Here is a 27538-nt window from a genome sequence, read left to right as displayed (position 1 = left end):
TCATGTTTATGTTTTTAAATTTGAGGTGGTTGAGAAGTATTTGCTTTAATGTGTATCTAAAGGCATTTTTTTCTTTGGTTTTGGATAAAGTAGAAAAAGGTTAGCAACACTGTCAAATCTGTATTGTTGTCTGTGTCTCTGCTAGGGAGATTCACCCTTGTCCTAGTAACCATTACCACAGGTGCTGAAAGTGAGGGAAAATCAAAACATTTGAGTTATCTCCAAAGCAGGAATAAGGGGGAAGTGTTTCAGGGGGTGTACTTGTTGATGTTACAACAGTATGTATAATTTAATTATTCTGCACCCACCAAAAATAATGTGATCAATGTTATTATAAATATTTGTGTAAAAAATGCAATTCATATGTGAAAAAACTAAAAAATGAAAGAAAATGAAAAGAAGTGAAAACAATTTGTGTGTATGCTGCTATCTCAAAGAATTAAATGCTCAATTCACAAACATTTATAAACAAAAAAAGATTGTGCAAAAACTCAAACACATAGAAAAAATTGTGCAAAAAAAACACGTGAGTGAATAAATCACTATAAATCGATTATGATTGTGTTGAAAAAGTCCCATCAAACACAGGATGAACTTTAAAATAAAAATAAAAAGTCCATACAAACAACTTGTGATTAATGTGTTAAAAAGTTCCAACCATGAACATGATGAATTAAAAATAAAAAATGACAATGAAGGCAAATTCTGATGCAGCCCTTGGGAATCTGCAATGGTGACTGGTCAATGCTTAATATCCGAAAGGAGAGGTAAGCTAAAAATAGCCAGATGGCCTTTTACCGGACACGATGGACCCCAAATTATAGGGGTCAAACTCGCCTGATATCCACAGTACCAGGTGTGATGTTCCACTTGGTCCTCTCCAAAGAGGGATACCCGCTCTCTCTCGTCTAGGACAGTGGGATGGTTTAGTAACTTTACAGCCTTTCCAGTTACTCTGCTCGATACTCCTCTAGCAAATTTCAAAGGGTTTTTTAAGAAAAAGAGGAACTTCATGATGCAGTAAATAATGGTAATTTTATTCCAAAATTTTCCTTAAGTACAGCAAAGAAATACAATGCAACACACAGCTACAAGCTATCAAACTGCCAGCTGGATATCTCTGTTCCCAGGCGATGCTTGTTACAGGGAAACGCGTCGGTTGGAGAGAATCTTGTGATGTCACCACGCACCAGCTGGCAGTTTGATAGCTTGTAGCTGTGTGTTGCATTGTATTTCTTCACTGTGTTTAAGGAAAATTTTGGAATAAAATGACCATTATTTACTGTACCATGAAGTTTCTCTTTTTCTTCTAAATTCCTTTGAAATTCACTGGAGGAGTATCGAGCAGAGTAACTGGAAAGGCTGGAAAGTTACTAAACCATCCTGCTGTCCTAGACGAGAGAGAGAGCGGCTATGCCTCTGGAGCAGACCAGGTGGAACATCACAGCTGATACTGTGGATATCAGGCGAGTTTGACCCCTATAATTTGGGGTCCATCGTGTCCGGTAAGAGGCCATCTGGCTATTTTTAGCTTACTTCTCCGTTCGGATATTAAACATTGACCAGTCACCATTGCAGATTCCCAAGGGCTGCGTCAGAAGTTGCCTTCATTGTCATTTTTTTTAAATTCATCATGTTCGTGGTCGGAACTTTGCTAATATAATAATAAATTTATAAATAATAAAGAAGGGAAAATTTCCCAAGAAAAGAAATATATTAAATATTAAGAAAAAAGAAAACTAAAACAGCGTCCGTCCAAATAATAATCAATTCAAAAACTCTGTGCAAAATTAACCTCCAGAGGAAAAAAGATGAATTGCAGAAAACAAAGGAGTTGTGACACCAATCTTCCCAAAAATCACACGCGTGTTCAGGTCAATACCCAAATGTAAGGTAGCTTGCTTACAAAAAAGCCGTGACTGCTGATAACAGTCTCACCCAACGCAGGGAATTAGCAGTCTCCTCAAGACCTATAGGTATGCGGAGCAGCTGTTGAAGCTCTATCATTGCTCAAAGATAGAAGATAAAAACTCCCATAGTGTAGTTGTATATCAATTCAAACGATTTAACAAAAGAAGAGTTTGCACTTACAAGAGCGAAGTATAATAACAAGCGATTGTCGCGGCGTCTCTATCAGCTTCTTCCTATTTCCTAAGTTGCTCGTCTCACCACTGTTGCGGAAGGATAGCGTAATGACATCACCGCCAGAGGCTCCATTACGCTAGGGTTTAGCCTCCAACGGTGACGTCATTACTCCTTTGTTTTATACAATACATCTTTTTTTTCCTCTGGAGGTTAATTTTGCATGGACTTTTTGCATTGATTATTATTTGGATGGGGCCTCTGCTTTAGTTTTCTTTTTTTCTTAAAATTTTTTCTTTTCTTGGGAAATTTTCCCCTCTTTATTATTTATTAATTTATTAATTTATATGTTACCTATTTTTTATTCTTGATCATATTATTTATAATTAATTTCACAATAATCAATTATTATTAGTCCTGCGCTTACTCTGTTATTTACTTATTTGAAGTTTTTTGGATTGAACTTTAGGTGCTGGCTGCTTTATTTTTCATTTTTATATTCACTTTAATTGTTGATTATTATCTAGCGCAGCGTTAGCCTTAGGGCTTTTTTATAATGATTTTTTTGATGTTACTCTCTCCTGTGTGTGCTCCGCAGGAAATGTGAGCTCTTAGCTTCACACTTGACTTTCCGCGGAACACACGTGGAGCACAGGCAGGAAGGGGGAGGAGATCAGCTGTGTGTCCTCTGTCATCCCGTGCGAGAGAGGACGGACGGAGGGGGAGATAGAACTGTTAATGCTGGTGTCTCTGTGCTACCTGAGAAGGCAGAGGACACTGATGAGTACTGATAGGATTCACTGATGAGCACTGATAGAAGGTCAAGGCACTGATGAGCACTGATGGAAGGCAATGATGGGCAATGATAGGATTCACTGATGAGCACTGATAGAAGGCACTGATGGGAGGCACTGGTGGGCACTGATAGGAGGCATTTATGGTCACTGATAGGAGGCACTGATGAGCACTGATAGGAGGCACTGATGGGCACTGATAGGAGGCACTGATGGGCACTGTTAGGATTCACTGATAGAAGGCACTGATGAGCACTGATAGGAGGCACTGATGGGCACTGAGAGAAGACACTAATAGAAGAAACTGATGGGCACTGATAGAAGGCACTGATAGAAGGAACTGATGGGCACTGATAGAAGGCACTGATAGGAGGCATTCATGGGCAATGATAAGAGGCACTAATGGACACAGATAGGCAGCACTGATAGGAGGCACTAATATGCACTGATAGACTGCACTGATAGGTGGCATTGATGGGTACTGATAAGTGCCATTGATGAGCATTGATGAGCACTGATAGGCAGAACTCATAGGCTGCATTGATGGGCACTGTGGAACACTGATAGGCAGAACTCAGGCAGTATTGATGGACACTATTGAAGAGTACTGATAGGTGGCACTAATGGACCCTGTTAGGTGGCATTAATGAGCACTGATAGGTGGTGCTGATAGGCAGAATTGATGGGCACTAATAGGTGGCATTAATGAGCACTGATAGGTAACACTTTTAGGTGGAATTGATGGGCACTGATAGGCAGCATTGATGAGCACTGATAGGCAGCATTGATGGCCACTAATAGGTTGCATTGATAAGCACTGATGATTGGGGCACCAATTATCAGTGTAAACAATTTATTGAAATTCTTGACAGTTAACAGCAGTCCTTTCCTGACACAGACACAGCGTGGGAGGAAAGGGTTGTGGATAACCGACAAGTCTGTTTACATGTGATCAGCTGATCGCATGGTAAAGGGCCGATGTGATTGCGCTGGATGCATGTTCCAGTCCCAGGGGGCATACGTGAAGCACGGTTTTGGGAAGATGTTCATGGACACCCTCCCAAAATTGGAAGGCCGGGGCCTGGATGGAAGTGGGGCAGGGGGGCCCATCATGGTTTCTTGCACTGGGACCCTGAAAGTTCTAGTTATGCCTCTGGTTTGAGGGACAGGTCGTATAGGTACATCTCCCCAGTTGGACAGAGACAGTGAAACAAAGCTGAAAGAGGTTTCAAATAATTCTTACTACATCCAAAACTAATACAAAAATGTTTTGGCTTTAGATATACTGTGCGTTGTACTTCATTTACTTTATCTATGTATTTCCATTGCATTTTATTGTGACTATGTTAAGTATCATGTATTGAAATACATTTTTTTTTTTACATTCGATTCCTCTTATGTGTTGCCTTTCATGAAAGTCTGTTTTAGTTCCATCACTGATGACTAACCAGTTGATAGGTGTAATTATATTTATAGAATGGCAATTGTTGAAAGTTGCGACTCTACAAAATTTACATACAAATGCATTTGCAGTGAAAAAGCATTATCTAGTAAACCACATACTGTATTTGACCACTTTCAGCCCACATATACAGTAAAAAGGATTTCAGTTAAGCCTACAGGACTTTTTTGTGAGATATACAGATTGAAATGAGTAAATCATGGATGTTAGAACCATTGACTGTGAAATAGCCCAGTGAAGTGATTCATTTAGTGTATCAATCTCTCTATATTCATGTAACACATCACTTCAAGAAAACAATTGCAGATATCATCAGTATTCCATGAATTGGGCCCTGCTAGAGATAGGAAGGCTGATCAAATTCTGCCATACTGCCATTTGTTTTTCAAAACTAAAAACAAATAACCCTATGTAAAGTAATATTTTTTGTTTACAAATAACATGTTATGCACAGAGCAGCACAGATCCTCCTCTTCTTAGGTCCTCCGCCAGCGCTCCTGGCTCCTATCGAGTGCCCCCACAGCCAACAGTTTGCTTTGGGGGCACCGAACTGAGCCACTGCACGGAGACATGGAGCTCTCCTCAATTGGCGAAAGTTGTGACTCTCTACAAAATATACATACAATTACATTTGCAGTGGAAAAGCATTATCTAGTATATCATTTATTTGACCACGTTGGCCACAAATTTGACCAATGGGGCACCCAAGCTGACCTGTTGCTTTGTGTGTCCATTCAGACACGGAGCCTCAGCTCAGCCCTGCGTCCTCTCTCTCCTCGTTGGCTCACTGACTTTGATTGACAGCAGCTGGAGCCAATATCTTTCTTAGCCAATGAGGGAGAGTTGAGGCTCTCATGCAAGATCACTGGATCAGGATAGAGCTCAGGTAAGTATGAGGGAGGCTGATGCACACAGAAGGTTTTTTATCTTAATGCATAGAATTCATTAAGATAAAAAAAACCTTCTGCCTTTAGATCCACTTTAATGTTTCTACCTCTGTACAAAGCATTGAATTTATAATTGATACCTGCAAAATTAAACTGCTACTGAATGAAAACCCTGTCTATCCTGAAAAAATACTGGACAGATTAAAACAAAAGTTTATTGGGCCTGGGTTCACACCAGCGCGATCTCAGAGATCGTATGTAATACACACCCGCACCTCAGGTGCCGATCACATGCGATCTCTGAGCAATGTGAGTTCAGCCATAAAGTTGTATGGCTGAACTCGCGTTGGATTCGCACAGAAAATAGTGCAGGGACTTTTTTCCCACGCTAAAATCGGATTGCATTGGTTTTGTCACCTATGCAATCCGATTCCTGTGCGAGTCCACAGTTTGCACTGCGAACTGTGAACTAAACTGGGGGTGTCATTAACTTTGTTAATGACATCCACAGCGGTTCACACAAGGCAGTGTGAACTGCTTGCAAGAGAGGAGCAATTCGGGAACCGGCGCTGGAGTCACACTGGTTCCGGCATCGCACTAGTGTGAACCCAGACTAAATGTGAAACCAAAATAATTTATTTGGACAGTAAAAGATATAAAACTGCTTAATATGAAATGTGAGGCCGCGTACACACGGGCGGACTGTTCGCCCAACTTTGTCCGCTGAACAGTGTTTGGGCGGACAGTCCGCTCGTGTGTGGGCTTTCAGCGGACAGTTTCAGCGGACAGTTTGACGGACAAGGTTTTTCGGAAATTCTGTAAAACTGTCCGCTGAAACCTTGTTTCAGCGAACAGTCCGCTCGTGTGTAGGCTTGTTCGTCAAACAAAGTTGCGCGCATGCTCAGAAAGGATTTTCACGCCGAAAGTTATAATGCAGTGTATAGGACGTCGTATTTTTCGTCCCGTCGTACGTGCCGTTCACGTCATCGCGCACGGTTTCAGCAAACTGTTCGTTCGTCATGTGTGGCCATGTCCGTCCATGCTAATTTTGAGCGGACTGTTTGCCGAAACTGTTGGACGGACAAAGTTGGGCGAACAGTCCGCGCGTGTGTACGCGGCCTTAGGCCTCATGCACACTGCACATTCTAAAACTGCTGTTGGGGGCATCTGGTATTTTTTTTTCTGCCTCTAAACATCCTTCATGTTAGCCGATGTGTCCATGCACATATGTGTCTGTGCCCAGTAGCAGCATTTTGGCAGAAAAAACGCTTGAGGTGTGTAAATGTTAGAGAGATTTTCCTTCACTTACTATCGTTACAGTTTCGGTTGAGCAGTAAAGGAAATAACCCCGGCCAGGTTTTTATTGCTGTCTTTTTTTTCTGTTGCAGATTTTCCCTCATTTCCTATCTGGTGAAACTTTTTTCATTGGGACAGTAAATAAGAGGAAATCTCTCTGAAAGAGTCATGGGCAGCAGTAAAAACCTGAAAAGGGTTCTGCTCCTTTCCTGCTCAACCCAAAGTAAAAAAGTGTTAGCTGGACATATACTTTAAAGCTGGGGTAGGCAACCTCGGCCCTCCTGCTGTGGTGAAACTACAAGTGAGACAAATGAGACATTACAAGACCCTGACCATCACAGGCATGACTCCTAGAGGCAGAGGCATGATGGCATTTGTTTCACTACAGCTGGAGGGCCGAGGTTGAGTATCCCTGCTTTAAAGGCTATCTTGTTAGGTTAGTGTGAAACTCTAAAGCCCCATGGACACGGGCAGAATGTCAGGAGACATTTGTCGGAATTTGCGTGCCCCCCTGTCAGAACACAACAGAACACTTAGCGGGGGGAGATCACTGGATTAACCTCACATAGTTAGTACAGCGGCTCCCAACTGGAGCTGCCAGGGTTTTTTGTGTGCAACCTGTGAGGTTGCATGAAAAAACTGAGCGCCTGGTACCTTGAGTTGTCATTGTCATTGTGATGGTCAGACAAGCATGTCTTCCTTTTCCTACAGATTTCCCATACATAGAGACAGCAGATTATGTTGGATAGTAGCATTTTGATAATGATAGTTATGTATATTAACAATACTCAAGGACTATTTGCTATGAGGTTTAGCATGTATGCCATCCTCATTCACCATTCGCCCTAATGGTGGTCCAATTCTGTCAAGTGATTACTGTATATCCAAGCCCCCATGGCTGCAAGATTTATGTGGTCCAAAACAGTTATTTAAAAAAACCCTGGTGAAGAATATATTGACAAAGATTTTCCAAGAATGACGTCAATCATGGGTACTCAACATGTGGCCCTCCAGCTGTTGCAGAACTACAAGTCGTATCATGCCTCTGCCTTTGTGAGTCACGCTTGTAATTATCAGCCTTGCAATGCTTCATGAGACTTGTAGTTTTGCAAAACAACTGAAGGGTCACATGTTGGGCACGCCTCATGTCAATATTTTACAGGTAATGCCTGGGAAAGGAGTTGTCCAATAATGTTTTGTCCTCAGTTCATCAGTAATAAAGGGGGGCTGTGTAAAATTCAGGGGCTCCTTCTCACATCAGCATTGGTGGGGGGGGTGGATGTTGGCATAGACACCCATAAAATGAAATCTGTAGTAATGGCAGCATCTTGCTGTGCTGAGCATGACTGATTGTAGGTGGACCTCAGACGTCAGAAAGTCTATTGCTCTCATATGAAATTAATGAACTGAGGACTAAAATCACTAAACAGTCCCCTCATTAAGTGGGATATGAATTGGGTAGGCTGTGCATGTGTTCTGTCTCATGTAATAGGTGACCCATGGACAGGTGTTGAGCTGAAAAGCATTTCATAATAAGTCCATAGAGGCTGAAAGCAACATAGATTTTATGACATGTCATACTGTTTATATAATTGACTATTCACAAGGAACAAGAGAGGGCAAATTATTGACCAATGTAAGAACCATTCCGACCAATCTAGAGCCAGCAGATGCTTTAAAGATAAGGCTTCTGAAAATGGCATTAGAAAAGGCTCAACACCACTAGCATGCATTTGCCCTCACTACTTGGCTTCTGGTATTTATCTAAAAATTATGTAGATGATCATTCAGCCATCCCTTGAGTTTGATCATAAAACATCTATATAGAGGTACTGTAAGTAACATTGATTTTGCATGGTCTCATTTTAAGGAAATTGTAGACCATCTGAACTCCAGTTATTTAGGACTTTGATGAGATTAAACTAAATGATTCAATAACATTGAACAGATGCTAGATTGGAAGTCTTATACGTAGCTGGTTTACCCAGTAAACCTATAGAGTATATTAACTGTCCCCGAGATATATTAACCCAATATAAACAGTTCGTTACCATTAGATTTTCCTTTCAACTTTCCTTTAAATTTCATCTCAAAATAGTACATTTTTAAAAGACCGTTTAAATAGCTTAACCTAATTCTATTTCATCATTAGCTAAGCATGTAATAAGATGATTGTAATATGTGATTAACTCTGCAACAGACACAGTTCATGTATATTTAGCAAATAATATATTTTGTACTTTGCTGATTACTGTTATATGTTGGCGGAAAGCCAGCATTGCATGAATTGAAAAGTCTCCAAGATTCACCTATAAATTTAAAAGCAGTATAAATAAGTTAAAGGGAAACAGAGCAGCAGGAAAGTGTAACTCAGTAATGCTAGTATATTAAGGTGGAACTGAAATGGAATGTTATGGAATATAATATGAAATGTTTGTGGCTCTTGACAAATGTTTGAGGTTTAAATACAAGAGACTGAGCAGGGTGTTTTCCGTATGTAACCATGCACTGGTTAGTGACATCACTGTTACTCTACATCTAGGGTCACCAAACTATGGCCCTCCAGTTGTTCAGGAACTACAATTTCCATCATGTCTAGTGATGTTTGTGAATGTCACAGTTTCACACTGCCTGATGGGATATATAGTTTTGCAACAGCTGGAGGGCCGTAGTTTGAAGATCCCTGCTCTACATCTACAACAAAAGATGAATATTTTTTGTATATGGGTGTTCAGATAGAATTAATCTTTAAAGTATAACTCCAGTTTTGCTGAGATGAAATGCCCCTCTAGGTAAACATCATACATTTTGAAGATTTTAGCAAACTTTTTTGCAGATTCATAGAGGTCTCTGTTTTGAAGAAATTGCTGTTTGGTTTACTGTGTCTTTTGTCAAAACAGATTTCTGAATGGTGGGGTCTGCCTTCTTGTTATAACAATCTGGCCCTATCTTACTTTTGTAATGAGATAAGTTTAGGGAGCCTTGAAAATATCTCAGTGATGAAACTCCATTTACATGGCCTGCCTAAAATCCTAGTCTATGTGTCTGATAAAAGCAGACTGTCAATTATACAAGCAAGAATGAGATTTCTGGAGGCATTCTGTACACCGGCAATGCACAGACTCCTCCAGGTTGTTATACTGCATGGGAGTGACATTTGAATGTTTGACAAATTTTAGAAAATGAAAGTATCTGCAGATTGGAATGGAAAGATGATTTTTAAAAAACATTAAAGTGAAACTAATTCCACTGTTTCCACTGTTTCTCAACACAATTACAATAAAGGCATGCCTCTGGTGATAACTGTCGCAGATGCCAGTGTACTTATATTAGCTTTCAACTGAACATTCAAATGGCTGGTGTCATAGTTGATCACTTGTGCAGCACCATAGCAACTGCAGATCTAAATAGAGACTAAAGCCTCATACACACAATTCGTTGGCTGGAGATTGTCTGTTGACATACCGTTGTCCTAAAATCTGACCGTTAGTATGCTCCTTCGGACAATTGTCCAACTTTCGGCCAACAAATGTTGAAATGCAGTGCACATTCTCTTCTTCTTTAATGGGATAATAATGAAGCTGCTTTACTGGTGATACTGATGTAGTTATGGAAAACATATTTTAAAGGGCTTTTTTTTTCTAGTGATATCAAGAATAATATTATTATGCTTGTTGTTTTATTTTTTGGGGAAGTTACCACAACACCATTATCTCATAGTTTTTAAGATCAAAGATACAACTAAGTTGGTCTCCCTTTATAATTTTACATTTTATTTTTTTAAATGTAACTGCCTACTCCCAAATTGTCATTTGAAGTAGAACACATAGTCAAGTATTATTCTCCACATTTTTTTTTTTTATTGTGCAGAAAAATAAAATAAAACAAATTAAATTAGAGATGCTATATGCCATCCAAATACAAAGAACTTAACCAAAAAGTGCATTCTATGCATACAAAAATATAGAAAATATAACAAATAAAATAATTATTCAACCAAAATAAAAAATTAGTAAGTGGTGAAGGGGTGAAAAATCCCCAGTCCAGTGGGTTTGTTGGGGGTCTTGTGGCTGGTATTGCCACCGACCACCATGCTGCTGTGGTGGGTGGAGTGGGGTGGGTGGGGTGGCTGTGGTGTGTGTGTTGGCTGTGGAGGTGGTGGATGTGGGGACACAAAATCACAGAGGTGTGTGTTTTCAGAGATTTGGCCCCTCACCCCTTGTTGAGCTGCAGGATGAGTTCCTCACACTTGCTCCTTTGCTCACTGGCCATCTCCCTTAATTTATTGGCCATCACCACAGCAAATCCCTCAGCCTCATCTGGGTCTATTCAGATGGCAGTAATGGCCTGGCAGAAGAAGGCAGCTGTGGCCTCCTCCAGATTCCTTCTCTTCCTGGCCCTTTTAGCAGGAGGGCGTAGATGAGGGATCTGGGACTCTGTCTGGCTGCTGACCGCTGGCTCCTCCAGACTGACACTTTCTGTGTATGAAAATGAGACATAATTAGAATCTTTTTTAGGGTTTGTTCATCATTCACACACAATTTTGATCTCCTCACTGCTGCAAATTGAATGTGGACAAATAGAAAAGACTATGATTCTGACCCCAACATTTTTAACCCCCCTAGCGGTAATCCCGAGTCTGGCTCGTGTTGGGATCTTACTGACAGGAGCGGTAACCCCGAGCCAGACTCGGGATCGCATCGCTGGATGCAGGGGAGGACACAGGGAGAGTTACTTACCTTGTCCCCTGGATCCAGCGATGTCCTCCGCGCTATGTGATCGAGCTGTCCTCCGCTCAATTCACAGTGCCGAATGCCACTGAGCTCCATTCCCTGCGGCGTTACGGCGCACGGGAGTGGAGAACGGCGGCAAATTCAAAAAAGTAAAAACACACAAAACACACACAGTACTGTAATCTTACATATTACAGTACTGTATTAAAAAATACACACCCCCTTTGTCCCTAGTGGTCTGTGTAATGCCCTGCATGCACTTTTATATTATAAATACAGTTTTTTTCTGCTGGAATTTGGAGATTGTCCATAGCAACCAAAAGGTGTCCCTTTTTCAGTGTTTTAGGATTTGATTACATTATTGAATATTTTTTATTATTCTTTATTATATTATAAACTTTATCATACCTGGAATGTCTGCTAGACTCTGGTTTGAACAGATTTAAGAGAGTTGTTCCTAAGAAATACAGGACTACAATATAAAACGCCAAATTTCCATGCAAAATAATTGTACCACTTTTAGCACCTAAATCCAGACTGAATCATACCGCCAGGGAGGTTAATTCTTGTTCAAATAATTTTTAGTCACCACTGTCTTTTGATGTGGAAACCACGTTGTTAAGGCCAAAATATTTTAACAATAAAGTCTAGTTATCATCATTGTATTTTTGGATACAAATATGTTCAACAATGCTATACCTGGGTCAAGCTGGGCTTCTCTACATCTTCCTCCTGTGCAGCAGGATGTGTATTTTGTAACCTATTTATAATTTTTTTGAATAGTAGCTGTTAGAATGTCCAAGAATATTTGAGAACAAAATGATTTGGTTTGCTGGCTTTGCAAAAGCTGATGATATTTGAATGTTCCGACTTAAGACTCGTACAGATGTCATCTCTGCTCTGAAGGGCCAATTAGGAGATCAATTGAAAAGAAGTAGTGCCACAACATCAAGGCGAACTTCATGTCAGTGAATAAAGGTTATGAGAATGACATTGGGCATTTACGACACAAAAATGTTTGCAACAGTTTATTTTGTTAAGAACTTTTGCAGTAGCTAGAGGACTAGAGAAGATGGATTTGTTTCTTTAACATATGAATAGAAATGGCCAGAGACAATTTACATGTTTTATATACTATTCTCTGTAATCTTGTGCATAACATTGCCAGTTTGTTTCAGAAATAGCAGTATTCATACATTACAGCATCATCATCTTCTACTTGCCAACTATACAGATAATGAAGCAATTAAGCTTAATTAACGTCTATTTAAAGAAGCTATGCAGTGCCAGTAAGATTACTTTTGTTCCAGAATAATAATCATTCTAAATTATTGCAAACTAATTTGCTATAGCAGATGCAAATTTTATTTTGATCTGTATGGCTTGCAAAACAATGTTTTTGCTGATCACTGAGGAAGAGGAACTTAAGTATTTTTAATGGTGACTTCCGAGTAGTAGTTACATCATTACATTGTCAAGATTAGGTGCTAGCTTCAAAGAACAATTCTGCAATTCTGTTGTTTGAAAAGTATTCTGGTTGATTCTAGAATGGAAAATAGTATATGTATAAATATGTATGTATAATATATATATATATATATATATATATATATATATATATATATATATATATATATATATATATATATATACATATATATATCACAAAAGTGAGTACACCCCTCACACATGCTTCTGTGCACATAGATTTTTCTGATCAGTCATACAGTTTGGGAAAACAGGAAATCGTGATTCACAAATCTGCATATGATGGACAAAATTTAAATGTTGCCATCTCCTGACACACCTTCACTAATTTGCCTGTCCTTAAAGCCAATGCAGTCAAATCTAATTACATACTGTATATTGAAATATACAGTATCTCACAAAAGCGAGTACACCCCTCCCATTTTTGTAAATATTTTATTATATATTTTTATGTGACAATACTGAAGAAACTACACTTTGCTACAATGTAAAGTAGTGAGTGTACAGCTTGTATAACAGTGTACATTTTCTGTCCCCTCAAAATAACTCAGCAGACAGCCATTAATATCTAAACCACTGGCAACAAAAGTGAGTACACCCCCAAGTGAAAATTTCCAAATTCGGCCCAATTAGCCACCCCCCCCCCGGTGTCAAGTGATATAAAGCCTCAGGTGTGAATTGGGAGCAGGTGTGTTAAATTTGGTGTTATCAGTCTCTCTCTCATACTGGTCACTGGAAGTTCAACATGGCACCTCATGGCAAAGAACTCTCTGAGGATCTGAAAAAAAGAATAGTTGCTCTACATAAAGATAGCCTAGGCTATAAGAAGATTGCCAAGACCCTGAAACTGAGTTGCAGCATGGTGGCCAAGACCATACAGCGGTTTAACAGGACAGGTGCCACTCAGAACAGGACTTGCCATGGTCAACCAAATAAGTTGAGTGCACATGCTCAGCGTCATATCCAGAAGTTGTCTTTGGCAAATAGACAAATTAGTGCTGCCAGCATTGCTGTAGAGGTTGAAGGTGGGGGGGGTCAGCCTGTCATTGCTCAGACCATATGCCACACACTACATCAAATTGGTCTGCATGGCTGTCATTCCAGAAGGAAGCCTCTTCTAAAGATGATGCACAAGAAAGCCCGCAAACAGTTTGCTGAAGACAAGCAGACTAAGGACATAGATTACCGGGACCTGTGGCCTGATGAGACCAAGATTAACTTATTTTGTTCAAATGGTGTCAGGTGTGTGTGGCGGCAACTAGGTGAGGAGTACAGAGAAAAGTGTGACTTGCCTACAGTCAAGCATGGTGGGAGTGTCATGCTCTGGGGCTGCAAGAGTGCTGTCGGCACTGGGGAGCTATAGTTCATTGAGGGAACCATGAATGCCAACATGTATTGTTACATACTGAAGCCGAGCATGATCCCCTCCCTTTCGAAGACTCGGCCGCAGGGCAGTAGTCCAACATGATAACAACCCCGAACACACCTCCAAGATGACCACTGCCTTGCTAATGAAGCTGAGGGTAAAGGTGATGGCCTGGCCAAGCATGTCTTCAGACCTAAACCCTATTAAGCATCTGTGGGACCTTGGAGGAGCGCAAGGACTCTAACATCCACCGACTCTGTGATGTTGTCATGGAGGAGTGGAAGAGGACTCCAGTGCAAGAGGGTTAAGGCAGTGCTGGAAAATAATGGTGGCCACCCAAAATATTGACACTTTGGGCCCAATTTGGACATTTTCACTTAGGGGTGTACTCACTTTTGTTGTCAGTGGTTTAGACATTAATGGATGTGTGTTGAGTTATTTTGAGGGGACAGCAAATTCACACTGTTATACAAGCTGTACACTCACTACTTTACATTGTAGCAAAGTATAATTTATTTTGTGTTGTCACATGAAAAGATATAATAAAATATTTACAAAAATGTAAAGGGTGTACCCTCCTTACTCCCACCCTCCAGCTCTGGAAGTTTCTACAAACTTGCCCATTCAGTAAGCCACTGATGTCCACAGTAGCATTGGGAGTCAGGGATGGTGGAACCAGGGCCGTCTTTAATATTGGTTGGACCCTGGGCAAAAATGTGCTTAGGGCCCCCCACCCCCCATACAATTTCACTCTCCACCTTCTCTGAGACATAAAATAAATAGCAGCTAGACTTAAAATCAGTTTACTGTATCAGATCAGGCAGCAATTACAATTGGTTGCCAGAGGTTACAGCATATCATTACTGTATACTGACTGGTTGCTAGAGGTTACAGCACATTTCTGCTTGTTGATTGGCTGCTAGAGATTACTGTACAGTAATACTGCTCACTGGTTGCAATAGGTTACAGCACATCTTCTCCTCACTGCAGGGGGGCATGATATACCTATAAATGCTGCCTTTATTTACATATCAATGCCATTGGCCTCAGCTATTTACATATGCATGTGACTGCTATTTACATATGAATGCCAGTATTTACATGTAAACACAGGTCTGCAGGTGAGTCATCTGTACACAATAGGGCAGAGCTGGGCAGCAGTAGTAGCAGCACAGGACTAAAACTTCAAGGGACAAGGGAATGTAAACTGGGATAGTTGCCAAGTATGAGGCAGCTGCTTTGGGCCCCACAACAATGACAGGGCCCTGGGCAGCTGCCCCTTTTGCCCTGCCTTAAAGACAGCCCTGGGTGGAACCCATCATGCAGGGAGGTTTCCCCCACCGCTTCTGTGTGAAACTAGGTTCACATAGGATAGGTGTGGGAAACTTCTTGCAATTCGGACAGGAATCGCAGCGTATTCCTATTCAAATAGCATGCAATTCTTTGCAGTATGATTTGAACCCATTCATTTTGTATGGGCTCAAATCTAACTGCAAAAGTATTGGTACTCGGTATCGGCGAGTACTTGACTGATAGTATTGGTACTTGTACTCACTGGTAAAAAGCCAGTGTCGGTGCATCCCTAATATGTAACATATATTTATTATTTTTCTTTTGTCTTTAATCAATTAATTATCTAATTTGTTTGAGAAATATATTTTACAAAGACTGTGTGTGTTGTTACCAAAATTTTGCTCTTATTGAATGGGCAAGGAAATCTCTTTACCTGTTCAGTATGTTCAGACACTGGACAACATATCCTTCCCTGCTAGAGTCAGGTAAGTTGCACGTAAAAACACACATTTTGGCACCTCCTTTTGAAGGTATCAGATGTATGGAAAAGCCCTGGGCCCTTCAGCAGCTGACTTCAACTGAGGGCACTACAAGGATAAACAGTAAATCAGTAGGGTGGTTATTCCTGTTGTTTTACCACTCATAAGCTCAAATGAAAACTGTTTTTTTCAGTAGGATAATGTCCAACATAATAGTGCAGCAATCGCCACGCAAATATTATATACAGTTACGACAATGGACTGGCTCAATCACTAGACAAACATTATACACAATTGAGACAGTGGACTGATCAGCCAGAATACTGCAAAATAATGCCTGATCTCATAATGCATCCATCACTAAAAAAAGCATAATAAAACACTAGATAGGCATTTTACACTATTGAGAGGTCATTGGGCAAGATTATGCATCTCATAGTAAATCCATCTCTGGACATTTATCAGACACAATGCGTCAATGGTCATCAGGTTAGGCTGGCCATATATAGTGAGATTTTCTTTCCTGCAACCATGAGTTGCAGGAAAGGAAATTGCTCAATTCCACTATCAAGACAGTCAGTATTGATGGGGTAATCCTTCCTGCAGAGGAGAACACACAGTGAATATTGCTAGCGGCTAGACTATAGCCACGCTCAATAATCACATGAAAAATCTGACAGGCTGATTGTAACCAAGCTGCCCATATGAACTTGTAGTGCAATCATCAGCATTCAAGTCTTAAAGTGATAATAAATCCCTTCCCTTTATGTATATGAATATATACATATATTTTAATTGAAAAAAAATTGCCTCTTTTAATAATTAATATAGAGCGGTCATGTGACTCAGCTGTTTCCCAGCCTTCTTGCAGGAAAATATCCGTTGGAAGAGCTTCTAGTCCAGTGCTGCCGGTCACATGTTTAAGAAAAAAAAAAAGCCTCTGGAATACAGATGACAAATGAATATCAAATAAATTATATTGTCATAAAAATATGAACTCAAATCTTTATTATTTCTATGCAAAAACATGGTGTGGTATATCTAGGGGGAGGTTCTGCCAATCACAGCCTGTTTTTTCCCCCATCAGCCTGTCCTCAGCTCCCCCTCACATTACGGTCCTCAGATCCCCCCACATATCACTGTCCTCACATTCCCCATTAACTGTCCTGAACCCCCTTCACATTGACCCCCCCTTCTTCCCGTCCTACCTTACAGAAAAAGGAGCGGGGGCAGGATGCACACCAAGTTTGGACAGAGGGCAGTAGCTGCAAGCTGGTAACTGGATGACAGGACGGCCCTTCATCCTGGCAACCAATCACCTGTTTGTTAACTCAGGATGCCCCCCTTTGCATCCAGAGTTGTCCCTCCTCCCGCTGTTGGCTCTGTGGGAAAGACAGCAGTGGCATTGACAGCTCTGGGCAGGATGGCTATTAAATGGCAGGACCGTGGCAATCTAATTAAGACATTGCCTTGGTCTGGAATATGCTGTGTTGTAGGCTACATTTTCCAGCCTACTGCACTTTGCATGCCTTACTGTGCATTTAATATTCTGGACTGCTGCACATCTGCTCTTTGTCCTGAACGTTGCATGTTCTAGACTAATCCAATCTGTACTATATGCTGTAAGTTACATATTCCCCACTGCTGTACACCGTGCTGTATATAATATACTCAATACTTCCACTGTGCTGTATGTCATATACAGTACTTCACACCGCACCTTTCTGAACTGTACATCACAGTACGCTGTATACTTCTCACTGCTTGACCCTGTATGCTGAAAACCTTTATTGAGCTGACAAGAATGCATTTTTTTAAACTGAGCTTAGAGTGTTACTAAACCCAGGACCCTGCATATATCTGGTCTCCCACAGAACATGGAAGTGCAATTATTTTAGTAAATATAAACTGCTAAATACCTTTTCTCATCAGCAGTTAGAGCAGTCTTGTGACTTCTATCAGTGTCTGGTTTATGATTGTAGGAGTTTGCATTTTCTTCTGACTGTCCTATGAGGAAGCAGCACCCCTGACCCTCTGTCTGGACGGTGCTGATTGGCCTGTGCCAAGAAAAAAAAAACCTCTAGCAATACACACCAAACTGAGCATGTGCAGCTTATCCCCTAGCATGCTTTACTGCATATACACACTGATTTTACTGTTGTGGGTTTAGTAACAATTTAACCGTAGAATCCTGTGATGAGGATATTTGTTGTAGCCCATCATCTTCACATTTTTTTGTAACAATAGTCTCTGTAATTAGTCATGTTCCTAAAATATGTTACAATGAATTTTAATGTCTTGTAGACAACCTTAAGCACTTGCAGATACAGCGTAGACACTTTGTATGATGGTGTCAAGATCATCGTCATTATTCCAATTACCATAATAGAGATGGATCTAGGGAAAATCCTGTCCATCTCTGAATACATTGCTTGTCACAAACGTTGACATATCTTTATATTACACATTATTGCTGATTTTTGCTGCTAGTGACCTGAAGAATGACAATCTCATTTAAACAATAACGGATGGTTTTGGTCAGTGAGATTTGGGAATGTTTTTCATGAATACATCAAATTACCATGTGTGTACCCAGCCTTGATACTATATATACTATATATGTGAGAACAGATTGTGTCTGGTCTTTTTTCACTGTGCCAACCAAAGTATAAACAAACCTTTAGTCCCATTTAGCAAAATGTATTTCATAGAACAGACTGTTTTACTGTAGGATTCCATTTAAACAAGTAGTTTTTTATCTAGGAAACATATGGTTGTTAGCTGTCAGGCAGATGTAGTCATTATGCAATAGTATCTGTATGTGGCTTATTAATTGCAAGCTACAAGGCTGTTTCCTCGTCGTTTCTAATTGTAATGTTATGGACAAATAAGTGGCACATTGATGTATAATATAAAACATAAAAATGCCAGGGGTTTACATTCAGTTTTATTAGTGTTCACTGTGTTAAACACACACTTACACACACTATGAGGCTGATTTACTAAAGCAGACAAGGCTGCCCACCTAGGCAAGTAGGAAAGTGAACAGCCTCCGTTTCTTTAGTATATTAACCCTGACATCTATATCATCTATAAATCTATATATCTATATATCTATATATATATATCTATATATATATATCTCTATCTATCTATCTATATATCTATATATATATATATATATATATATATATATATATATATACATATATATATATATATATATATATATATATATATATATATATATATATATATATATACACATATATATATATATATATAAAATATCTTGATGACTCAGTGAGATTGTATAGGGAAGGTCACCAGAAGCCTTGATGTGCACAATTATCTGTGAATGTTCTTTCCACCATCTGCCTAACACAATGGGGGAGATTTACTAAAACTGGTGCACACAGACTCTCATAATAATGCATGCCTGCCTGCCAGGGATGTCACAAAGCTTCCCACTATTGCTGAGTGTCAGTAACATATTCCCATGTATAATGAAGAGTCTTATGCCCCGTACAAACGATCGGATTTTCCGACAACAAAACCGTGAATTTTTTCTGAAGGATGTTGGCTCAAACTTGTCTTGCATACACACGGTCATGCAAATGTTGGCCCAAAATTTCCGAACGTGAGAACGCAGTGACGTTCAACGCGTACGACGAGACGAGAAAAAGAAAGTTCAATAACCAGAGTGCTTCTGCTTGATTCAGGGCATGCGTGAACTTTTGTATGACAGACTTGTGTACACATGATCTGACTTTTCAACAACAAGTTTTGTTTGAGAAATTTGAGAACCTGCTCTCAAACATTTGTATGCGGAAATTCTGTTCAATGGAGCATACACACGGTCAGACTTTCCGACATCAAGCTCACATCGAACATCAGGCATTAGACTATCACCCTGACTGCCATTGCAATATGGCTAGATTATTATTGTTACTGCTGCGTATTGAAAGTTCACCCACTTTAGTTCCTACAGGTTGATTTACTAAAACTGGAGAGTGCAAAATATGGTGCAGGTCTGTATAGAAACCAATCAGCTTCTCGGTTTTATTGTCAAAGCTTAATTGAATATGTGGAACTTGTGATTGGTTACTATGCACAGCTGCATTAGATTTTGTGTGCACAAGGCTCCACTACAACAGAGCAAGCAAAACTGCCTAAACTTTTTGATTTCCACTAGTACCATTATTGAAAATGGTACTCTCTGACTTCAAAAGTCTATTATAAATATGCCTTTACATAATACCTAAGGATATCTGTAACAGAATAATGGTGTTCATGTGCTTATGGGTAGAAAGCCTACAGACAAGGATATACTTAAATATCACATAATGCTAAGTGTATATGAATGGTAATGCTTTTTTGGATACCTCTTAAAGAGGAAGTAAACCCTTCCAAACAACTTGGACCTACAGGTAAGCCTAGATTAAGGCTTACCTGTAGGTCCAAGCAATATCTCCTAAACCTATATGGTTTAGGAGATATTTGCCCGAAAATGGGCACCGCTGTCTACGGCGCATGCGCCGTAGACAGCGGCGCACAGGCGCACTAAATGCGGCAAATCCATGAATGGATTTGCCTAATTTGTCGACTCCCGTGCGCATGCGCGGGAGTGACGTCATCGCGGCTTCGCCGAGTGGCAGCGGCGGAGCTGCGAGACGCGACTCCCGTGCGCATGCGCGGGAGTGACGTCATCGCGGCTTCGCCGCTGTGATTCGTCGGAGCTGCGAGACGCCACCAGCAACATGGATGCGGCGGACTACAGGGGACAGCGGCGACTTCGCTGGCTCCTGTGTCAGGTAAGTGACACATAATGAGCTACTATGCGATGCATAGTAGTCCATTATGCTTTACCTTTGCAGGGAAAAAAAGAGGAAGTAAACCCATCAGGGTTTACTTCCTCTTTAATAATAATAATAATAATAATTATTATTATTATTATTATTATATTATAATTATGTTATATTTCAGGGGTCTCCAAACTTTCTAAACAAAGGGTCAGTTTATTCTCCTTCAGACTTTGGGGGGGGGCGGACTTTGTGGTCAGCAAGAGTGGACATTTTCCTAGCATCAGTGGGAGTAAATTTGCCACATTTGGTGTCAGTGGAAGGACTAGTGCACCATTATTGGTGTCAGTGGGAAAAATGGTGCCCTATTGTTGGTGTCAGTTGGCAGAATAGTGTCTTTTATCAAGGAATAATGCCCCAAGGGCCAGATAAAGGCAAGCAAAGGACCGCATCTGGCCCCAGGGCTGCATTTTGGAGACCACTGTTCTATGCTGCCTGCTTTACAGTATATGTAGAACTACTATTCAAGTATACATACCATTATCACAGGAAATATGAAAATGCTGCATGTTGCTGGGGCTGCAGAGAGTCTTATGTCTCCCTCACAGTTCAGCCCTTCCCTCCATTTTTTTGCTGGTTTTCCCACAAAAAATTGAAAAATCATCCAAAATTTCTAATTTGGCACTACCAAATCTAACTTTGCTCATCTAAACACCCCCTTGAATTAATTATGATAGATACAACACTGACTATAACACTTTGTTTTATCAATGAATCCACTATTTATATTATTTCCTTGAGAGAGAAAATAGAGATTATAGGTATGATTTATGTAACTATGAAGTGAGGTCAGGAAAGAGGTAAGTAAAATGAGCTGAATGGAACCTGGGACAGGTTCTCTTTTTTTCTCCCAGTGGTCATCAACCCTGTCCTCAGTGCCCACTAACAGGCCAGGTTTTATGTATTACCTTGGGGAGATGCAGACTAGAATACTGCAATCACTGAGCAGCAATGATCTCACCTGTGATGTATTTCAGTTATCTTGCAAACCTGGCCTGTTAGTGGGCCCTGAGGAGAGGGTTGATGACCACTGCTTTAGCCTACTTTACATCTTATCACACCAGTAAATGCTAAGAGAGCACTCACCTACTCCTATGGTCTGCCTGGCTGAAACAGTTAAAGCAGAGCTCCACCCAGAAGCGGAAGCTCCACTTGTTTGCTAACCCCCCTCCCCACCACTGCCACATTTGGCACCTTTCAGGGGGAGCGGGTACATGTTTTTGACAGATACCTGTCCCCACATCATAGTGTTCCCACTTCCGGTTGACCATTTTGAATGGTCACTCCACCCAAAAGTAGGGATGAGCTTCGTGTTCGAGTCGAACGTACGTTCGACTCGAACATTGGCTGTTCGCCCGTTCGGCGAAATCCGAACTCTTGGTCCGTTCGCGTCAAAATTCGTATGGCGCCCACGACCCACAATGCACTGCGATGACGCAGTGCATTGCTGGCTCATGATTGGCCAAGCATGCACTGTGACCCCGCATGCTTGGCCAATCGCAGCGCCAGCAGCGAGGAGAGCCATGATTGGCCACAGGCAGGATGCCTGTGGCCAATCATAGCTCAGGCTGTGTAGTGCACGCCCCACACAATATAAGGCCGCCTTTGAGGCGGCCTTGTGTAGTGTGTTGGCATCTGAAGCAGTGGGTGTTCTGTGTACCTTCAACACAGTTACACACCGATCGTTTTTGGCTGATTTCCTATCTTGCTCTTGTGTAGTGGTTATTGTCTGTGCCCTGACCGCAGTATACACCACTATATTCACCTCACCTATATAGCTAGTGATCTATCTTTAATAATAGAGCTTGCAGTCAGTAGTGTTAGGAGATAGTGCGTGCTGTCTGCGTGCTCTGTACCCAGTACATACCGCTATAATCCACCTACATAGCTGTTCTCTATTTGAGCCCAATTGCCATCTGCAGGAGTTATTGGAAGTTGTGTGTGCCTACAGCACAGCACAGTATACATCTGTATATACCCCTTTATCTCTGCTGTTTTCTGGTTATTGTCTGCGTGCCCTGACCGCAGTATACACCACTATATTCACCTCACCTATATAGCTAGTGATCTATCTTTAATAATAGAGCTTGCAGTCAGTAGTGTTAGGAGATAGTGCGTGCTGTCTGCATGCTCTGTACCCAGTACATACCGCTATAATCCACCTACATAGCTGTTCTCTATTTGAGCCCAATTGCCATCTGCAGGAGTTATTGGAAGTTGTGTGTGCCTACAGCACAGCACAGTATACATCTGTATATACCCCTTTATCTCTGCTGTTTTCTGGTTATTGTCTGCGTGCCCTGACCGCAGTATACACCACTATATTCACCTCACCTATATAGCTAGTGATCTATCTTTAATAATAGAGCTTGCAGTCAGTAGTGTTAGGAGATAGTGCGTGCTGTTTGCGTGCTCTGTACCCAGTACATACCGCTATAATCCACCTACATAACTGTTCTCTATTTGAGCCCAATTGCCATCTGCAGGAGTTATTGGAAGTTGTGTGTGCCTACAGCACAGCACAGTATACATCTGTATATACCCCTTTATCTCTGCTGTTTTCTAGTTATTGTCTGCGTGCCCTGACCGCAGTATACCCCGCGATATTCACCTCAGCCTAAGGCCCAATTTTTCTGCCCCTGTTTAACAGGGGCATTTAAGTACAATTTTTGATGCAATGCTTTGCAGCAGGGCTAATTCCAGCAAAAAAACTAGAGTATATGGAAGAGGTTGCAGTGTGGTGGCACCAGCAGCAGTGCCTAAGGCCAAATTTTTCTGCCCCTGTTTAACAGGGACATGTAATTACAATTCTTGATATAATATTTCACAGGAGGGCCCCTTCCTGTGCCCACCCAGAGTAACGGTGAGGACTTATAGTGTTGTGGCACCAGCACCACAACCACCAAAGGTAAATTTTTCTACCACTGTTCAACAATGGCATGTAATTACAATTCTTGATATAATCGTTCACAGCAGGGCGCTCCAGCGGCCACCAAGAGTCACTTTGAGGGCTTACAATGTTGTGGCAAAACCAACACCTTGTTCCGCCATTTCTGCAGAGCATATAGGGCAGGCCCCTACTTTCAAACATCCAACTTACAAACATCAGACAGCAGCAAGTGAGATGAAAAAAGATGGACGACAAAACAAATTATACAGGGGTGATAACCCTTCCCTATGTTTTCCAAAAAGCTTAAAAATAGTTTTTTTGACTGGAGCTACACTTTAAAAATGTACCAGTTGAAAATTACAAACCGATTCAACTTAACACAACAAACCTACACAGTCCCTGTCTTGTTTGCACCGCCTGTATACTGCTGTTCTGAGTATATAGGGCCTGGGGGCCACACGCATTTCCTTTTTTTAATATGGGTACAGGGTTCCCCTTAATATGCGTACAAGACCCAAATAGGCTGGTAATGGGCAGGGAGGGCTACCCATGCCATTTTTCTCAATGATTTTCAACCATATTGCAGGAACCAGATATAACATTAAAACCGCAAGCAGTTTTAAATGGTGTTATTTCCGTTTAATGTCATTTTTTGCAGGGACTGTTCTAAACACAGGAAACACGTGGCACTTCACAGGCATACTACAGACACCCCCCAGGCACCATATTTAAAGGAATATTTCACTTTTTTTTTCACTTTAATCATCATTAAAATCAGTGCTCCCGCCAAAACGGCCGTTTTTAAAACTTTTTTCTGCATTGACCCATGTCCCCTGAGGCAGGAGTCAGGTCCCCAAACCCTTTTTAGGACAGCATCTTGCATATTAGCCGTTAAAATTAGCACTTTCCATTTCGAACGTTCGAGTCCCATAGACTTCAATGGGGTTCTAACGTTCTTAACGAACGCGGGGTCCGTTCGAAAGTTCTGGTGCGAACCGAACCGGGGGGTGTTCGGCTCATCCCTACCCAAAAGGTATATTTAGTTATATGTGGAACCTAGAGGATTGCGTCAGCAACTACTCACTCATATGTCTTGGATATTCCAAAAGCAAGATCTGACTCTGTTCATTTTCATGTGTTGGTTTTGGTGTTCCCGCCCAACATTATATGCTGTAGCTCCTGCTACTGCTTCTCCGCACTAAAAAATAAAAATAGAAATCCAACAAGGACAGTGGAACCCCTCATAATGGCCACTGCAGGGGTGTGCATACCCGGGATCTCAAATGCAGATTCTAACCAATAGCGTCCACAAGAATTGGAAACTGTCTAATAGATGAACCCTCAGGTCTTCGTGGAATGATTCTTTAAGTTCAGAAAGAAAAATAGTAAATTTAGTTGGACTAGAGGATAAGCACCCATAGAGGTAGGCACCACACCCCAAAAATTGAAAATATAGATAGGTAAGAGAATTAATACGGATTTTACCGGTGCTTCAGAAAGAAAAAGTTTGAAAATCCAGACTATTCAAATCAAAATGCAAAACAATTTTTACATATTGTGCTGTTTATGGCAATCTGACTTCTTTTACCCGTACTAATATTGTCTTTTTCTTTACATAGGATGCTGGCTAACAGGGTATCTTGCATGGAAACGGGAGCAGCGCAATCTGTCCATTCACTAAATGACACCAGCTGGTCCTCTCCCTATTTACGTTTGCCTGCCACTGCCTTTGCTGAACAGAAACTTCCTGCTGTCTCTACCCATTATGCCGTCATGCAAGAAAAGCCATGTCATCCATGTCTCATAGGATGCTGAGCATTCCTCTTCATTTAACTTTTCCCTACAGCTATGGTTGTTTTCAGAAAAAAAAAACAGTGGACCAATTGATTATTTATCTCTTCTATGTCTGTAGAGTTTGGAAGTATACGACTGGAATTATTCGGACTCCTGCATTTTCATAATTTTTAAGAGACTGTTATTGTTTTGCTGCTACAATGAGAATTGTACTTTGCTATGTAAGGTTTGGAACTGTACAAAGGGTAAAGGTTTTGTACTGGAGTAGCAACGCTTCGAAGTCATCTCTCTGTTACCCATGATGCACTTTTTTTTTAAATTGAAACGATTTAAAACAGAAGTTTTTAATGCCTAATAGTGTACTTTTTGTTTTAACAAAGGCCACCTTTATGTGTAATGCCATATTTTCAGTGTTAGATTTTAATCCTTCAACAGAGTGCAGTAGAAGGCAGCATGAATAGATGATATTGTGGTTTCTTGTACAGGCTGGATGGCAAAGAAGATCTGTAAATGTTTATTCTGCTCAAATTTCCTTTAAAACTCCCTCTAAACTGCGCCCCAATTGGGAACAGAGCTAACGTGTTGAACTAAAGACCAGAATTCCCTGAGGGGGTAAAGCAATCCGACGGAGGAGGGAGGAGATATTTGCTGAGCGTCATCAGAGATGCGGGATGAAATTTCACCCTCTCTAGATTTCACTGATCCAGGAAGCCAGTGAGACAATCTCTCCACATACTAGCAGCCCTTTCGCTATAATTAAAATAGCATGGACATACCAGTAACGCAATAGGGGCCAAGTACAAGGGATATTTTTTATTTTTTTCCCCCCCAGACCCCTTTCTAATGGAACCACACCTCCCATTTTTTCCCCTGCCTGCTATTCTGTTTTCGTGTTTGTTGACTCCTGTCTGGATGATGAAAAATGTGCAATTCAGTCCTCAGTCACTGGTGCGAGGATATAACAGGGTAGAAGTCACATTCATAATATTATGTGCACTTGTACAGATGTAGCCAAGAGTCCAAAATGACAGTAGCTTAGAGCTCATGTGCTGGCACTTATATCTGAAAAAAAAAAAAAAAGAATTATAGAAATGATGTGAAGTGTTCCCCCCCCCTCCCCTTTTTTTAAAGGACAAGTTTTGAAGAATCTCAATCACATTGCGATTCAGTGTGTATGTTTACTAACTCCATTAAAGCATTTGCTCATTCACTTTTCTGCACAGTGGCTGCTATTTGACATAGTTATGAATTTTATACCTTGATGTGGAGTCAAGATAAAGGCATTCTGTGCAGTACAGATGAAACATAGCAGCTTTTTAGTGTATGTGTACTGTTAGTACTCTGTATATACTGTATTTCTATAGCTTCATTTGTAAAAAAGAAAAACAAAAAAAAAAAAGGAAAAAAAAAACGGAATCACTTAGCAGTTTAAAGTATTGTTTTCAGAAACCACCCCCTTAATTTATTAACATGGACTCTGATCTTGTGGAGTGTCAAATTCTTTCTGTCATGTTACATGTCTCCACAGTTGTAACTCTGAACCTGTTGGGAGCAGCAGAACCATCCAAATGTTTCCAAAATGAAAAAAAACAAAAAAAAACAAAAAAACAAAAAAAACAACAACACATCATTCTTTGGTACATTTGAAGAAAAAGCTTTGTATTGTTATTAACATTCCCACTGTGAAGAGGGCGACTTGTGTGTGTGGCAAGGACTTAACGTACAACTGAAGTGTTGCTGTTTGTGTTTTGTTGGTTTGGATTCATAGGGTAATGTCTTGATGGGTTGTTCTTTAGAACATCTCTTTTTATCTTATAAATTTATGTGCAAACTTTATAAATGCGTTTTTTTTTCCATGATTTACAAACACATGCTATTTTTACACAGATGTATTGTACATGGGACATTGTCAAATGTATTTACAGTAAAACCTTGTATTGCGAGCATAATTCATTCTGTAAACATGCCTGTAATCCAAAGCATTTGTATATCAATTTGTATATCAATTTGAATTTCTCCATAAAAAATAATGGTAACTCAGATGATACGTTCCACAATCACAGAAAAAAAAATGTGTCAATAGGGAATCCATTAACCACTTGCTTACTGGGC

The 27538-nt window shown here is 40.6% G+C and overlaps 1 protein-coding gene across 4 annotated transcripts in view; it reads left to right on the top strand.

The window, feature by feature from the left end:
* SOBP (sine oculis binding protein homolog) overlaps positions 1-27266 on the top strand; it is a 268830-nt gene extending 241564 nt beyond the window's left edge. For all 4 annotated transcript variants that reach the window (XM_077487161.1, XM_077487163.1, XM_077487164.1 and 1 more), the window contains one exon: positions 25252-27266. The gene's annotated coding sequence lies outside the window, so the exon portion shown is untranslated. The remainder of the gene's footprint in view (positions 1-25251) is intronic.
* Positions 27267-27538: the final 272 nt, after the last annotated feature.

Source organism: Lithobates pipiens, unplaced genomic scaffold (genome assembly GCF_037356315.1).
Source record: "Lithobates pipiens isolate NorthernLeopardFrog02 unplaced genomic scaffold, aLitPip1_a1.2 Scaffold_18, whole genome shotgun sequence".
NCBI classification, from domain to species: Eukaryota; Metazoa; Chordata; class Amphibia; order Anura; family Ranidae; genus Lithobates; species Lithobates pipiens.
The sequence above is the reverse complement of the archived record's forward strand: the minus strand, read 5'-3'. Positions and strand labels throughout refer to the sequence as shown.